The sequence below is a fragment of the Phyllostomus discolor genome, chromosome 6 (assembly GCF_004126475.2).
Source record: "Phyllostomus discolor isolate MPI-MPIP mPhyDis1 chromosome 6, mPhyDis1.pri.v3, whole genome shotgun sequence".
Classification (NCBI taxonomy): Eukaryota; Metazoa; Chordata; class Mammalia; order Chiroptera; family Phyllostomidae; genus Phyllostomus; species Phyllostomus discolor.
Genome location: NC_040908.2, coordinates 95,839,171 through 95,855,551, shown reverse-complemented (window position 1 = coordinate 95,855,551; position 16,381 = coordinate 95,839,171). Strand labels below are relative to the sequence as shown.

General features: G+C 46.7%; 1 protein-coding gene across 1 annotated transcript in view; it reads right to left on the bottom strand.

The window, feature by feature from the left end:
• ENDOD1 (endonuclease domain containing 1) overlaps positions 1 to 16,381 on the bottom strand; it is a 35,296-nt gene that overhangs the window by 13,698 nt on the left and 5,217 nt on the right. The gene's annotated exons all lie outside the window — the stretch shown is intronic.

The window sequence follows — 16,381 nt, the reverse complement described above, 5'->3', positions numbered from 1 at the left end:
AGGATTTACAGGGATAAGCAAAGACTGTCTTCCAGCCCCCCACCCCCCAACATACAGAGCCCAAGGAAGAGGGGGCATTGGCAGAGGGTGTTACTTAGGTCTCTGCACAAGGGAGCATCTTGGGGGGGGGGGGGTGGTGATGAGAAGATGTCGGCCTAGAGGAGCAGTGAGCCACTGAGCAGAGGCCCAGTCCCTGAGGGTTTCTGGGCTGTGAAATCCCTGAGAGCCTCAGGGACCACGGTCACCTGGTGCAGATCTACCACAGGGAAATTTGTCAGGGAGGAAGTGGGGGAGCTGCGTGTTGAAAGTGGCGTTGATCTGCAGGAGAATGCAAACGCGAAGCTCCAGCACTTGTCAGCCCTACTCTGCTGACATACACACTCCCCCCACCACACACACTCTACCCGCCTCCTCTGCTTCCTCGTCTGTCCTCCTTCCTCTCACTCTCTCCTCAACTCCTCCACGGACAGAATCACACTAACTGCTCAAACTTTCTGTAACATTGATCAGAGATGTGGCAGGTACAGGGGAGTCCCTTAATTCCCTTGCCAGCACCAAGCCTGCACAAGAGTTTTGATGTGACAAAGAACCTCACAGGGCCAGGAGAGTAGGAATGCAGCAGGGGCCCAGCTAAGGCCCCTAGGCTAGTCAGAGGGAGGGGTGCACCACGGAGCAAGGGAGTGGGGGCAGCTCTGAGCTCCAGCGGAGGGTCACAGAACGTCTCAGAACACACAGGAGCACAAGGAGGCTTTGCAGAGGGCTGGGGTGACTGGGTGGGAAGGTCGGGAATGAGGAGCAGCTTACACTTAGTTACCATGATTAGTCTTAACGAGCAGTCACCCTGGACCCAACAGGGGGCTTAAAAGTCAAAAAGAAAGAGTTATCAGAGAGGGAGATCTGTGCGCAGGAGGACTGCATTTCTGTGTGTTCACTCCTATCTTTACAGCCGGTGAGCCCTCAAGCATTGAGACAGCCTCTTGCACAATACTTTCGTCTGCCTAATGACAATGAAGGCCTTGCCTGTGGCAGGTCTTGATAGGCCTTTGCTGACCACTATGCTATGACCACAGCAGTGGCAGAGGGGAGGGTGTCATCAGCACAGGACTGACGCTGGAGCTCAAGGAGGAGAGTCACCCTGGCACGAGGGAGCCTCTTCTGAGAAGGCCGGAGAGGAGGGTCCATGAGGACCTGGTGTTCTCAGTTCTCACAAGGAAGTGGTGGTCAGCTTGTCTGCCACAAGCGGGAACATAGTGGCCTGACTGTAGGGAGGACAGGGATGGTCTGCAAACCTCCTGAGGTCACTGTGCCAGGGAACTCTTGAGAGGAAAGAAAGGCTGCTGGAAGGAAAGGAAGGCTCTACAAAGGCCAAACAGGATTCACGGGGCAGGCCAGCTCTGCTGAGACCAGGCTGGTAGTCTGGCACTTACCAGGGACAGGTATGGAGAACAAACGGGCTACACACTCTCTGTGGTGGGAATGAAGTGTGGGGACCTTGTCACTGCGACCAACTGAAGTGCCTGACCTCGGAGCCCAGGTAGGCAAGGGACAAGGGTCGTTGCAGGTGGGACCTAATGGCATTCCTAGTGTGAAGAGACTGTTAACTCAATACGCCAAGGTTGTTGGTCCAATCTCTGGTCAGGGCACATATAAGAAGCAACCAATGAATGTATAAATAAATGGAACAATAAATTAAATGTATCTCTCAAAAAAATCAATTACAAAAATTTTTTTTGAAAAAGAGACTGTGCAGGTACAAGTACAGGGGAGGAGCAAGACTGGCTTCGGGGCCATGGGGTGGGGGTTGGTGGCTGAAGAAAAGGAGCATCATGTCAGCAGCTGGCAGGTGGAGGGGACAGGTGTGACCCTGCTGCTGATGGGTGGCTGAGTGGGCGACACCAGCAGACAGTCAAGTTAGACAGGCTGCCCACCAAAGACAAAGCGGGGAGACGTCTGCCAGGCAGAGAGACGACGCGGATCCATCAGTCTGTCCCACTGAGTTGGAGGGTCGGGGCCAGTGCTTGATGATCTGTGTGTCCCCTGCCGCTATTATGAGGGCCCTTCAACCAGGCAGTGACCAGCATTTGTTGAATTATCTCATTTGGCCTGCACAACAATCTTCTGGTGCACCCCTGGTTTTCTCCAACGTGTAGACATGAACAGACAGCCCTAGAGAGTAGGGGCTGTGCTCTAGATCTGCTCCTGGATCTGCCCGAGGAGAAGGTGGCTATCGAAAAGAACCATCAAAACGGTTACGAAACTTTGCAATGATTCGGGAGGGGTGGCCTTCCCTTCCCCTGGTGAATCTATGGCTGAGGACAGATAAGCAAATACAGGGACGATTCAGACCAGATCCTGTGGTCAGGAGACAACCTACTGAGATCCTACCCAACCCTGTGGGCAGAGAGAAGCTAGGTCCTCTGGGGTTTGTTTTATTTTTCAACAAGAGTGAAGAAATCAGATGAGCTGAACAGTAGGTGTTCCAATTTTGTTCCTGTTCAGTTTTTTGAACTATGAAATTCACACAGAAGAACATTTAAAGAGATGCTTTCACCCCACTGGCCATCACCAGGTGGGAGACAGGGCCTCTCGTATAAGAAAATGGAGACAACTGTATTCAAAAATCAATTAAAAAGTTAAAAAAACAAAAACAAAACAAAACAAAACAAAAAACCAGTGAGTGTAGCTGATAAGTGGAGCAGCAGATAATCTCATCGGAGCTGGATCTGGAAGGGGCAGACGGGCCCCTGCAACTTCACGTGCCCTGGACTGAACTAGATCTGAGGCTGGGGTGAGTCCACAGAGAATGCGCTCACCACAGAAGATACTTGGCACCAGGAAAGAGCCCCTTGGAGAAAAGAAGCAGGAGGCTGGCAGGGCCACAGAGCCCACGAAGACATTGGGAGGAATCAGTCAGGAGAACTTGGAGCTCTCAGGAAAGGAATAAACAGAGTTCCAACCCACCCATTTTAAAAAAAGAACTCCTCCCTGCCTGAGATCCAAAATATTCTTTATCCTCTTGGGGACAGAAAGAGCTTTAGAAGAATTAGAAGGATTTCTTTCTTTCTTTCTTTTTTAAGGAAAGAGAAACTCAGAGCTTTTCCTTTCCTGACCAGCCGACTAGCCCTCAGGCAGACTCCTGGGTCCTCTCTGCCTTCCTCCCTGTGAATCACCCTTCCTCTGGGCTCCCAGGGCCACTTGCACACCTTCCTGCCTTCCAGCAGAAGCAGGCACTGCCAGCTCTCCCTGTGATGTGCAAACTGTAGGTGTTTAGCAAGTGTCAGGTGAACTATGGAGATGCAGAGGCAAATGGCTCAAGAGTTTTCTCCTCCTAAAGTCAGAAGATTATGGAACAGGAGAAAGAATGAAAGGACATTCCACTTCTGTTTTACACTTTTCTTTTCTTGAAAATTAAAAGAATAAAATAAGGGGGGGGGGTAGCAAAAAAAAAAAAGCACCAAACCTGAACTGGTGATACATGCAGGCAGGGGAGGCCTGACGGGAGACCAGGGGGCAGCCTCAAGGGCAACTCCCTGCCCCCCAACCCCCATGGGACTCCTCTGACTGCCTTCTCACACAAAGCTCCAAGCTTCAAACTCCTGGGAGCCTAAGAAAGTGTGCCAAGTCCTTTAAGACCTTTCCAGAACTGCAGTACCTTCTCAGGTTACATCATCCCTGGTCTTCTCTGGTTTCCTTCCTCATTACTCACTGAAGTCTGTTTTCCACTCTGGACTCTGCTTTCTTTTCCAGGGCAATTATTCTTAGCCTTTAACTGTGTGGAGCAGAATTCAGAAGAGTCAGTTAAGGGGAGATGTCTCCATTCCTAATGTTTTCCACCTTCCAAGTTCAGACAACATAAGAGGTTCTTAGGCCTGGCTGCTCAACAGAATCACCTGGAAGTTTAGAAAAAAAAAAACACCTCCAGGCCTTACCCCAGACCAGTCAAATCAGAATCTCTGGGGCAGGGGCAGGGCTGGGAATCAGGATGTTTTTAAAGTTCTCCAGATGATTCTTTAAAAAATTTTTAAAAAATATTTATTATTAATTAATTAATGGATTTATTTATTTATTTTAGAGAAGGAGAAAGAGAAGGAGAGAAATATCAGTGTGTTGTTGCCTCTTGAGCACCCTGTACTGGAGACCTGGCCTGCAACCCAGGCATGTTCCCTGACCGGGAATCGAACTGGCAACCCTTTGGTTTTCAGCCCGTGCTCAATCCACTGAGCTACACTAGTCAGGGACAGATGATTCTAAATTACGAACCTGCTGGGCCAGATCTTTATCACATGCTTATTTATCAGTCTGATGAAATTAAGCCCCTGACCAAACTGATGCTACAAGAAATTAGTAATGTGTCCTTAAAGTACTAGTTCTCAAAATTCACTTTGTATTAGAAGCACCTTGGTCCTTACTTAAAAATGTGGATTCTTGTGCTTCACACCCAAGACCTATTCACTAGGTCTGGAGAAGGGTTCTGAAATGCATTTTCCACCACCACCCCTAGCATTACTGATGCAGAGGGTCCATGAAGCCCACACTGAAATACAAATGTTTAAATTATCTTTGGTAGAGCTCCAGCTGGGCTTAATTTATTCACATACCATTCATACTTTTTGACAGGTATTATGCACACATTTCAAGAGCTGTGATGATAGCAAAGGAGAGCACAACGTGTTATAGGACCATCTGGGTCCTCCACCTATCAGAGCAGCTAGTATTCCAATTATAAAAATGTATAAACATAGATTTCTTGCCTTATTCACATATGGAATGAAATGTCTGTTTCTGCTCTTTCTACTCTTAGAGTAGTGAAGCATATCTCACTACTCTAACATCTTCAATAACATCCTGGTTAGTGACAAACAGGCATATTCATGGGGTCCTTCCAAAACTCCTCCAACTCTGCTCTCAAATCTTCCCTCACATTCAACCGAAACAGGCCAATCAACCATGTCAATTTTATGGCTATAATATAAGTGCCTCCCTGCTTCTCTCTGTGCTGCTGCCCATGTCATCAATGGCTGGGGCTGCCTCTGCCCTTCCTTTAGGCCGCATACATTCTACTTGGATGCCAAAGCCGACGTCAACCTCACAGCTCTTGTGCTGGGCAGCCTCTCTTGGCCTCCCAGGTTCTCCTCTCTCCTCTGCCCTGCTCTGGGTCGCAGCAGGCTGGCTCTTTGGGACACCATCTGAGCTCTCTTGCCCTCTGGCTTCTGACTAGAGCTGCCAATGGGATGGTGGGAATACAGAGACCAGAGTATCTATTCCTTTGCTCCCTCCCCACCTGGTTGCTGCAGTTCTGGCTCTGGCTGAGTTTCTCTGTAGTCAGGGCTCTCACTGGGCTTCCTGCTGACCCTATGGAAGAGGGATGGTGACAATTTCCTATGATGGCTAGGCCCCAGGTGCTTCACCATGTCTTGCTGACTCCCTTAATTCTCCAGAAATCATTTCTTCATTCAGTTCTGTTGGTTAAGCTACTTTGAGAGTTCCAACTATTTCTTTCCAGAACCCTGGTTGATACAGTCACAGTGAGATCTTTCCCCAAAACCAACTCACCCAGTCCTGGGAGATCATACCCACCTCAGGGCGTTGGTAGCATGAATTATATGGATAGTACTCAGAAGAGGTTCTGCTGATATTCTGCTGAGTAGGGTCCCTCAAATACCCAATCTGGCTGCCCACTCTGGGCTCTCCTAGCCAACTACTGGGTATACCAGCCCTTGTCAATCAATGTGCCACAGTCAACTTTCACTTCTGACTTAACTGAGTAGTTCTGACAGTCTCTCTGAAACAGCAGCATTTGTTACTCCATGACCCCCTCCTACACACTTCCATGTCTTGCCAGCCACAACCAAGGGACAGCCTATCAGGCCAACAACCACCCCCACAACTCTCTTGGCTTTCCTGTCCAAGAAACTCAGTGAATGACAACAGTCAGGGTGTGAAAGTTGTCAGATGCAGTTTGGAGTTGGCAGCCAGGCAGACCCATGTGAAAGCAGATAGAAGACAGAGGGTAGGAGAAAGACCCGGAAGACTAGGTCCCCACTTGGCCTGTAGAAGCTTCCCAGCCCTGGTTCCTTGAGGCTTTTGTGATCTCTGTTCCTGTGCCCTGGCCCTACCAGTGATCTCGTACAGCAGCCCTGCCCTTCACCCGAGCGAGCTCGGGGAAGCTTATGATTCATGCACCAACACGTCTGAAATGTCCGGAGTCCAAGTGTTAGGAGAGCTCAGCGCGCTGAGGGAACCTGCCCTGCCCTGGTTCTGTGGGAACCAGGGCAGGGACCTTTTAGGCATGGAACCTTCTAGACCCCTGGATTAAATCTTGGGAAGAAATGAACATACAAGGCTGCCTTGGCCCCAGAAGTCTGGAAATAGATCAGAGGGGCAGATAGAAGGAACTTCTGTCACATTCTTCAACAGAGAATGGACAAAGTGACAGAGAGGATAGTGCAGGAGCAACTGAACTTGGAGGCAAGGTGGCAATGGAGCAGGGATGGGGAATTTTGTTTTTGTTGTGACAGGGCTAAGTGGCTTTATTAGAGAAAGCTGGTATTACAAAGGACTTCACAGCTGGCATCGGAGCTTTTCTTCTTTCCTAAAGGTGGCCACGACATGGACAAACACCAGCTGTACTGCATCTGTCGCTTGGCCTGGCCTGGCGTCTTCTTCTCCTATTTGGCCACCTTGGGACTGTCCTCTCACTTTCCCATCATGGACCAAAGAGCCATTTCAGCCATAACACTAGGTCAGCTCAGGAGCACGGTAACCCTCATCCTGATGGTCTCCAAGGCAGGCATACTCTGAGACACACAGGTTACTTATCCATGCAGCATGCTTAAAGTGTTTGTACTGAGTTCTCAGACACAAGCAGAGTGCCTGTGAATACACTATCGTACTGAATCTTTCTAACTCCTCTGTAAAACAGGGATTTCTTAGCCCCATGCCATCGACGGGAAACTGAGCTCCATCAGATCTGGTAACATTTCCAAGGTCACACAGCTGGTAAATGACAGAGCTGGGATGCAACCCAACTTTGCCCCTTTATGAAACCCATTTTCTTAACCACTTTGTCTTTCAGTCTTTGCTCTTTCAGGGCTAACAGTCTCTTGAGGGAAAGAGTTAAGTAAACTACTTCTTTTTGGTCAGGACCTGCCTTCCTGACTAAGCAACAAGACACCTGCAGGGAGGGACCAGATCTTGTTCCAGGACCATGTCTTAGACTATTTCTTGGCTTAGTCCTGAGAACTCAATAAATGGTTTTGCTGCTGCTGATGGTGACAATACCAATAAAAGTACCAATCAGCAGTTGGAGGTCTGACTATTCCTCTTTTCCTATGAAAAAATTCTAGACCTGCTGACCAGGAACAAATAAATGCACAAACAGATGATAAACAGGGTCGGAGATCCTGTATTCCCCTGCCTACTTGCCAACCTCTTAAACCCCAGCTCATTGATAGAGAAGAGAACAAATTTATGATCAACTACTGCCTCTGACTGGTCATGACCACGTCTGAGATAAATGAATGAGATGGAACACATGAGCCCTGGCCTGTGGCCATACAAGAGGGACAGAATGGTACCTGATACTGACAGCAGCAAAAGCAACAGCAGGAACAAGCCTGGTCAATGAGCTCCCTGGGCACAGCACCGCAGCCTGCGAGTCACCACTGTCACCGCAGTTAGGGACTCCCCTCCTCAGAAAACTGGGAAAGGCTCTTAGCCTGTTTCCACACAGGATTACAGCTGTACAAGACAGGTAACAGGCAAAGTGTGCCCATCCTTATAAAGTTCATTCCAGAAGGGGACTTGACAGCCCTTAGACCTTTTCCCACCACATAGTGACTCTCACTGTCAGGAAATGGCTTATTTGCATCCAACCTAAACCTTCCCAGATTGTTCAAGTTTGTATCCTCTTATCTTAAGCACAAAGGAGATAGCATCTACTGCTCCATGTGGTCTGATAAATACCATTTCAAGCTACTAAGGCTGCCTCAGGTAAAATAATTTCCATTTCTTTCCCCCTTTCTCCAGTGTTTTTGGAATGTCCCTCTTTTTCAAGTTCCTCTAAACAGGGACTGTAGGGCAGCAGGGTTTGGAATCAGAAATAGAGGCCTCAGCTGCATAGCTCAGCTGGTTAGAGCATCATCCTGATACGCCAAGGTTGCGGGTCTGATCCTGGTCAGGGCGCATAAAGGCAGGAGCCAATGAATGCATAAATAAGTGAAACAACAAACTAATGTTTCTCTCTTTCTAATCAATAATAGAAAAAAAGAATTAGAAGTAGAACACTGGGTTAGAAATGAGGCGATCTGTCAGCTCTGCCACTGACTGTGACTTTGGGCAGACAGCGACTCCCTAGGCCTCTGTCTCCATCAGAGGGAAACACACCTTCGCCCAGGAACACGGGAAGGGGAAAGATGGCAGGATTATTTCAAGCCATCCACGAGTTATGGGTGATATAAACTTGAAAGAAAAATGTGATGAGCTGGACTTTGCATTTGCAATCCCTAGGTCTCCTATTTCTAAGTGAAATAAATAGTTGTGTTGATCAAAAGAGCCCCCTCACCCTCCCACTCCCCGGGTACGATGGCTGTTTGAAAGCCTGTTAAATATGGCTCCACAGAGTCCAATAGTGAGGTGAGACTTGTTGACTAGAATACAGGGCGTGCAAACATACACGTACATCTGAATGATGGAAATTCATGGAATGTTAGCACAGGCACATATATGAACTGTAATGATTTATTATCTGTGAGAAGTGAGATCTTTGTCTTTATTTACTTCCAAAATGCTCAATACATTTTATCATAAACACACATTACTTGTATAATCCAAAAAACCCCCCTAATATTATAAATAATGACAACCACAACCACATTTAAAAGTGAGTTGAAAACTCCAGGTCTAGACCTAGGGCTGCCATGACACAGCAGGAGTAGGACTGCACAGCCTTCACATCTCACCGTTGCTGCTCAGTCCATATTTGCCCAGTGCTCCACAGGCCACATTATTAATCACTCACCAAGTGATGGCATTCTGCAAGACCAGGAGGTGGCAAACTATAGCCTGTGAGCCAAACCCAGCCTACCACCTGCTTTCATAAAGTTCCCTTGGAACATAGCTACACTTATTCATTTATGTATTGTCTGCGGCTGTTTTTGTGCTCAAACAGCCCGGCTGAATAGCTGCAACAGAGACTACATGGTCTGCAAAGCCCAAAATATTTACTATTTGCCCCTTGAGAGAAAAGTGTATTAGTCCCTGCATTAGACATAAGGATTCAGTGGGGAGCAACAACAGCCCTGGGACCTGCCTACCCTCATGGAAGTCAGTGTCTAGTTAGGTGGCACTCAGTCAGTCATGCAAATACATGTATAACTGCAACACACTAGCACAAAAAGGCATGTCTGCTGCTCCTAGAGAGTACTCCAGATAGTTGGCCTAGTTGGGAATATCATGGAAGATAAAACAACAACACAAAAACCAAAATAAAATAGCAGGTACAAAGGTCCTATGATGGAAGAGAAATAGACATTTAAAAATTTGTTTAAAGTTTTCCAGCCTCGATCGAGGCCACCCCTGCTGTGTTTTCTAGGGCACCAGTGTCTGGATGTTTTCTCCCTGCTCGTGGTGGCCACCTTGCTTTCTGGTGGAGGCATGAAGTTGGTGGCCACAGCCTCTTGGCTGGGATGAACCACGTTCTTGGTGGAGGCAGGGGAGCCGAGCTGGAGCCACAGCCAGCACAGTGGTCGCAGTTGGACCGACCATCCTTGCTGCTGCAGGATCTTCAGACCATTGTATCATGCAAGCCATGAAGCATACGGAGCCTCAAGTCAAACAAGTTTTTCAAAGCCTTCCAAAGTCTGCCTTCAGTGGTGGCTACTACAGAGGTGGATTTAAACCCAAAATGAAGAAATGGCAAGCAGCATTAATACTAGCAGTAAGCCCTACTGCCAATAAAGGAAAAACAAGAGATGCTCATTGATGAATTATGCTTTTAAATCACCCAGACAATAGAAATATTATGATGGAATTAGCATTAAGTTGTTACAGTAGACTCATCTCATTGGGAAGAAAGATTAAGGTACACAGAGAGGTAGCTCAGTGGCTTAGAGCTGTGAATTTAAAAGTGAATTTAGTGGCACCCCTGGATGATGTGGCTCAATGGACTGAGTGCCAACCTGTAAACCGAGAGGTCACTGGTTGATTCTTGGTCAGGGCACATGCCTGGGTTTCAGGCCAGGTCCCAGCTGGGGGTGTGTGTGTGAGAAGCAACCAACTGATATATCTCTCACACATTGATGCTTCTCTCCCTCTCATTCTCCTTTGCTTCCATTCTCTCTAAAAATAGATAAATAAAATCTTTGAAAAACGTGAATTTGGACACAACTTTTTTTTAAGAAAGGGGGTGGGAGGGAGAAAGAGAGGGAGAAAAACATCAATGCGTGGCTGCCTCTCACACACTCCCTACTGGGGACCTGACCTAGCCCTGCAACCCAGACATGAGCCCTGGCTGGGAAATGAACCAGCAACCCTTTGGTTTGCAGACCGGTGATCAATCCACTGAGCCACAGCAGCCAAGGCAGAGTCACAACTTTGACCTAAAAAAATTGATGTAGTTATATATATATGTCACTGACAGAATTCATATTTCATACATTAAAAACTTCATAAAAATAAATAAACACAAATAAGCCAAAGTGGCTAGAGGCCAAGGCCTGGCAAGGAGGTCTGTGACACCAGATAAGGCTGGGAAGGGATGGCAGACAGACTGCGCAGGACTCTGGAGACCCCGATAAGGGCTTATTTTTATCTGAAGAAAAGTGGGGAGTCCTGAAGGGTTTCCAGTGAGACTGTCAGAGGCATGATGGGATTAACATTTTGAGAGGACTTCTCTGGCCTCAAAGTAGAGGAAGGCAGGGGTTAAGCAGTCAGGAAGCCGCTTTGCAGAGGGGCCTGGATGAAGATGTGGGGGCCTGGACCTCAGAGTGCAGATGGTCGGGACTGCGGGGGTGAAGTCTGTCCAACCGAGGGGCCGAAGCAAGGGCATCGACCATCCCAAACAGGCCACTCAGCCTGACCGAATCATCTGATGTCGTGGGTACTACAGTCCAGATACAACAGAGATAGTCAAGAATGAGAAAGGACTTTTTATGCTTCATAAACTCAGCTTTCCTTCCCCCATGTGCCTGTGTCCTGAGATTATGGTAGATGCCCAACCTTTCAGAAACATAGTGGCCATTTTCTCACATGGCCCCTGTTTAATCCTGTGTCTTGGTCAATTGAATCAACAAACTGATGCGACATGGATCAACTTCTTCCCTATGTTATAAATATGAAGATAATTTTCTGAAACCAACACTGCCAACTTCCAAACACACAGCAAAGGCTCATTTACCACACTGGGTGGAAGCTAGATAAGCCAGGACATGAGGGCAAATGTAGGAACCTGTACAGGGTAAGGACTTCAGCTTGCTACCGGTCATAAAGGAAAAGGGAATTTCTGCCCGTTCGAGGAGGTCAGGCGTTCTGCACTGGAGCGAAGGCCCTCTTCTCATCCCAGAGCAGAGCTTACTGCATTACTGGGTTAAGTTTAAGGATGTGCTGGGTTCAGCTGGCATCACTTCCCTGGGGAAACAGGCTGGGTGCATAGCAGGGGCTCCTGAATTGATGAGGGTGAAGAATGAATGAGTGGCTCCTCTACTTCTGCACCACAGATGCATCCCTGGAGGGGAAGGGGTTCGCCTGCACCCCTTTCCCTCAGGCAAAGGGCACCTAGTCAGGATCTGGGCTCACCCGAGATTCAGGCACTATACCCAACCCACCTCCAGCAGCCACAGCTCAATGTCCCCACAGATGCAAGACCCCTTCCTTATTCCTGCCACATTCAGTGTGACCCAGGGGACAGCACTTACTGCTTGGCAGAGTTTTGGGGTGATCCATTCTCCTCCACCCCACTCTGGTACATTATGGAGGATGTCCGTTAGAATAGTGACCACAGGAAGTGCTCGCCATGGATAAGAACAGAGCAAAACTGCAAAAGTGGGCAACAGCACCCTCAGCCCAGTGTAGCACGAAGGCACCAGAGGCTGTGAGTGTCGGACATGCACTGGCATGAAGCTATGGGGCTGCAAACATGCTCTGCTCTATAAAGTCCTAGTAAATGAATGTGTGACCTTTCAAAAGAGAAACTTCTTTCAGGAGAGTTAAATGGGGAGTTCTCCCAATACATTAATGGTTTGTTAACGCTGGCAGCTGCACGTGTTCTCCAGTGTCAGACAGCTCAAGTTCAAACCCCCGTTCCACCACTTCCCAGCTCCAGGAACATGGAATAATTTAACCTTCCCATGCCTCGGTTTCCTCTTCTGTCTAAGGAGGATAATAATAGCACCTATTTCCTATGGTTGCTGTGAGGATTAAAAGTACCTATGGAACAAAATGCCTGGAAGCGTGCCTGGTGTGTGCTAAGTGCCCAGTGAGCTCTACACCTCCACTCCCAGAAAACCTGAAGGTGTCTCACACACACTCAGCACGTCTCGCACCAGCTTCTCCACAGTGTCCTCACCTTGGTCATGGCAGTGCCATTCTTCCGGTTGTTCTCGCCAAAGTCCTTCGAGTCATCTGTGACTCCTCCCTCTCTCTCACCCCAAAGACTCTTGGCTCTTTCTTCAAAATATATCCAGAACTAGACTGTCACTACCCCGTCCAAGCCACCACTATCTCTTGTCAGATTACTGAAGTCCCTTGTCTGGTCTCTCTGCTTCTGTCCTGGAACCCCAGAGTCTGTTCTCACTGTGGCAGCCAAAATGACGCCATGAAAATGTAAGTCAGCTCTCCAGTGACGATCTCCCCCTACAACACGCCTCATGCCGAGGATCGCCCCATGCAGAGCCCCGGCTCCCACTTCATGGCTGTGAAACGCCCAGGGTGCTGTAAAATCACCGCTGTCACTGGCTGAGCAGCAGCGGTTGTTCTGGGGGCTGGCTGCTCCAGCGGCCTCTGTCAGCCCGGAGAAGGAGAAACAAGGCTTCCGGAGGACGCTTCTTCAGAAGGAAGCAGCACTAAACGCACCCTGAATCAAGATAAGTGGGAAACCATCCCAATAAACACATTTTGGATACAAAAAATATATGTCAGATCATATCAAAACTCTCTGCTCCAAGCTGGTCTCATGGCTTCCTGACTCAGGTGGAGTAAAAGCCCAGTTTCCTACAAATAGTCCAGAGGGCCTTAAATGACCTGTCACTTCCTGCCCCACCTGTCTGACCTCATCTCCTGCTCCTTTCCTCATTTATCTTTCTCTAGCCACACTGGCCTCTTCTTCAAACACAGGGGAACTCACGCTTCAGGGCCTTTGCACTTATTCTTCCCTCTATGGAGCAATCTTCCCTCAGATACCTGTATGACTGGCTTCGTCACTTCCTTCAGGTCTGTACACAGAGGCACCTCCTCAGTCACGTCTTCCCCGGAAAACCTTCTAAAACTTAACCTCTTCCCTGATAACATATCCTTCTACCTTGCATTTTTTCTCCTCAGTACTTTTTACTATTTAATATGCTATGTCTTTTATTTATTTTATCATCTGTGTCTTCTACTAGATATTAAGCTCCGTGAGAGTAGGTATTTTTGTTTGTTTGACTCACTGCTCTATCCCCAGAACCTAGGACAGTGCCTGGTGCATAGCAGGTGCTGGAATAAATATCGGAGAACCCAGGGCTTTGTTAAAGCATTAAGTATTCTGGCCGACTGAAGGTTAGCTAAATCTTGAGACACTACTCTTTAAAATGAAGGTGAAAGTCAATGGGAACATGTAATTTAATTTATATTTTTAAATACTATTTCAGCCATCTGTTTACTTTGCAAATGAAATGTACCCTTACTGGCAGTTTTCATTGAAAATATGAAATGCCCTCAGCTACACCCTTCTGACTAAGCCACACTTCCGTCAAGTGTGGTCCGGTCAGTAAAAGGAGGACCAGAATGCTAAGTGCTGCTTCTAATTTTGGTTCACCCTATGAGTCGGTTTCTTCTTTATTTCTCCTTCATTTCAGTGGCTATATAGATTGATCAGCAGGCAGTGAATTGTTGCTGCCACAGACGTCAGGTTCTATGGGAAGAAAGGGTATGTGACCAATCGGAAGACATGATATGCAACGTGAAGGGGAAACATTCTTGCACTGACAGTAATTCTAGAAGCAAGACCACTGGAAGTGAGCACTACTGGCAAGTGGGAGGATTTATTTTATCAAATTTTCACTTGTTGAACTGACAGCATAAAAGAAAGAGAAATTTGAAACCCAAAGAATAAAATCTTTATTTCTCAAGGAAAGCACCATTCAATTACCAAAAGTGAATAACTGAGCTAATGACAATCCGAAGGCAGAATTTTCAGAATAGTGTGTTAGAAGCAAAGCTGTAAATCATCCAAAGAACTGAACTGATTCAGCAAAATAAAAATAAAGTAACACATCTAGTCAGTCGATTCGGAATCTGGAGAGAACACACTGATATTGCGATTGGAAGACAGAACGATGGATGGAAAGAGGGCTGAGAGCTTTGGAGGTGGGCAGCCACAAGCTTCCACCCAGCTTTGCCACCTGACAGCTGTGTGGCCTTGGTAAGTTACGTAATCGCTCTGAACCTTGGTTCCCTAAACTGTAAAACATGGATCATAATGTCTAGAGTTATATGAATCAGCTAATTTGTGAACATCTTTGCACACAATAGGGGACCAATAAACAATAGTTCCTTTTCTGGACTGTCCACATGTAAGTCTAAACTGGAAGAATGGTGTACAGATCTGTCACCACAGAACTGTTTCAGGACAAGATGTCCCTGAAACGTTCTGCCAATGTAGGGCAAGTACCTTAACTTGCTCTTGAGAATGACCACAAATCAAATGGAAACACAGAATTCAGAGATAAATAAAAAGCCACAAAAGGAAAAAAATGCAATGGAGAATAGCCAACACGACTCCTGTCTTTGCGTTTTGCATTCCAGTAAAGAAGAAAGTAAGCGACTGATGTTGGAACCATCCCCTTGAGTCAGGCGCTTCCCAGCCCTACCCAGGACCAGTGTAATAGATTGGAATGTAATTGCTTGCTGTTTGTTTTGTGACAGCATAGCTCCTGGTTGATCAGGACAGGGAGGGTAAAGGTATTTCTGGCACCTGTTTTGTTTTTGTTTTCTCAGTTACCTAAATCCACCCATTTGATCTTCCATTCATTCAACCTTCCACCACGCACTCTCTGAGCACCTGTTGTGTGAACAAGGGCCGTATGCCTTGTATTTGAGAAGATACGCAGACTGACATTTCATGTTTTAGGAGAGATTTATGGAATTGTAGGAGTCACCTGTGTATTCCAACATCCGTGTATGTGTGCATTTGTGTGTGTCTAACACTTATTACAGTAAGATCTTAATAAAGTGTTCACATGAATATTTGCTGAGACCTCACCATACTCCAGGTACTATGCTACATGCTTATATGTGTTATGTTTATTTGTCACTACCACCTTATGAAAATAACAGTTGTTATACCTTTAATGAACAAATCATAAAAACAGAACTGGAAGAATTTAAGGTCACATAGACTATAAAGGTCAGAGAAGGGACCTGAACTCGAGTCTCTTAACTAGGAAGTAAGAGTCAGAATTGTCCTATTTGCTGCATCCTTTATGCAGAAATTGAAGCATGTGATGTCTTTGTTATATTTGTTCTCTGATCTGATGAGAAGAGGACTGATTATAGAGTAAATTAGACAGATTGGACAGTGTGTCTAACAGTCTCAGGGTGTGTAAGCAAGAAGCCACTGGTAGAAATTAAAGATCAAGAAATTAAGGCCCTAAGTTGTAACAACTATTTGCATGCATTTACTAAAATTCAAAACGGGATCTCACTGGGTGCTTTAGGAAAATGCTTCTGTGGCTAGCCAGAATCTCACCTTCACTGCAGAGCCACTGATGCCTGAACAACGTTTATGCAGCCAAATATGTGCTCTAACTTGTATTGGGTTGGCCAAAAAGTCTATTTAGTTTTTTTTTTTCATAAAATAAAAGACAAATTTTTCATTTCATCAATAACTTTACTGATTTGGATATTTTGAGTATGTCAGCTATCTCCCACATGGTATAACGTTGATTGTTCTCAGTGAATGTCTCCTTTGGATCACTATCAACATCAATGGGTCTACCTGACCGTGGAGCATCGTCCAGTGAGAAACCTCCATCACAAAACTTTACAAACTGACACATTCTGACACATTCTGAAAACTTTACAAACTGACACAACTGACACATTCGATCAGTCACAGCACCTTCTCCACACGCTGCACAAATCTGTGTGTGTTTCAGTTGTGTTTTGACCTTTCTTGAAATAATAAAAC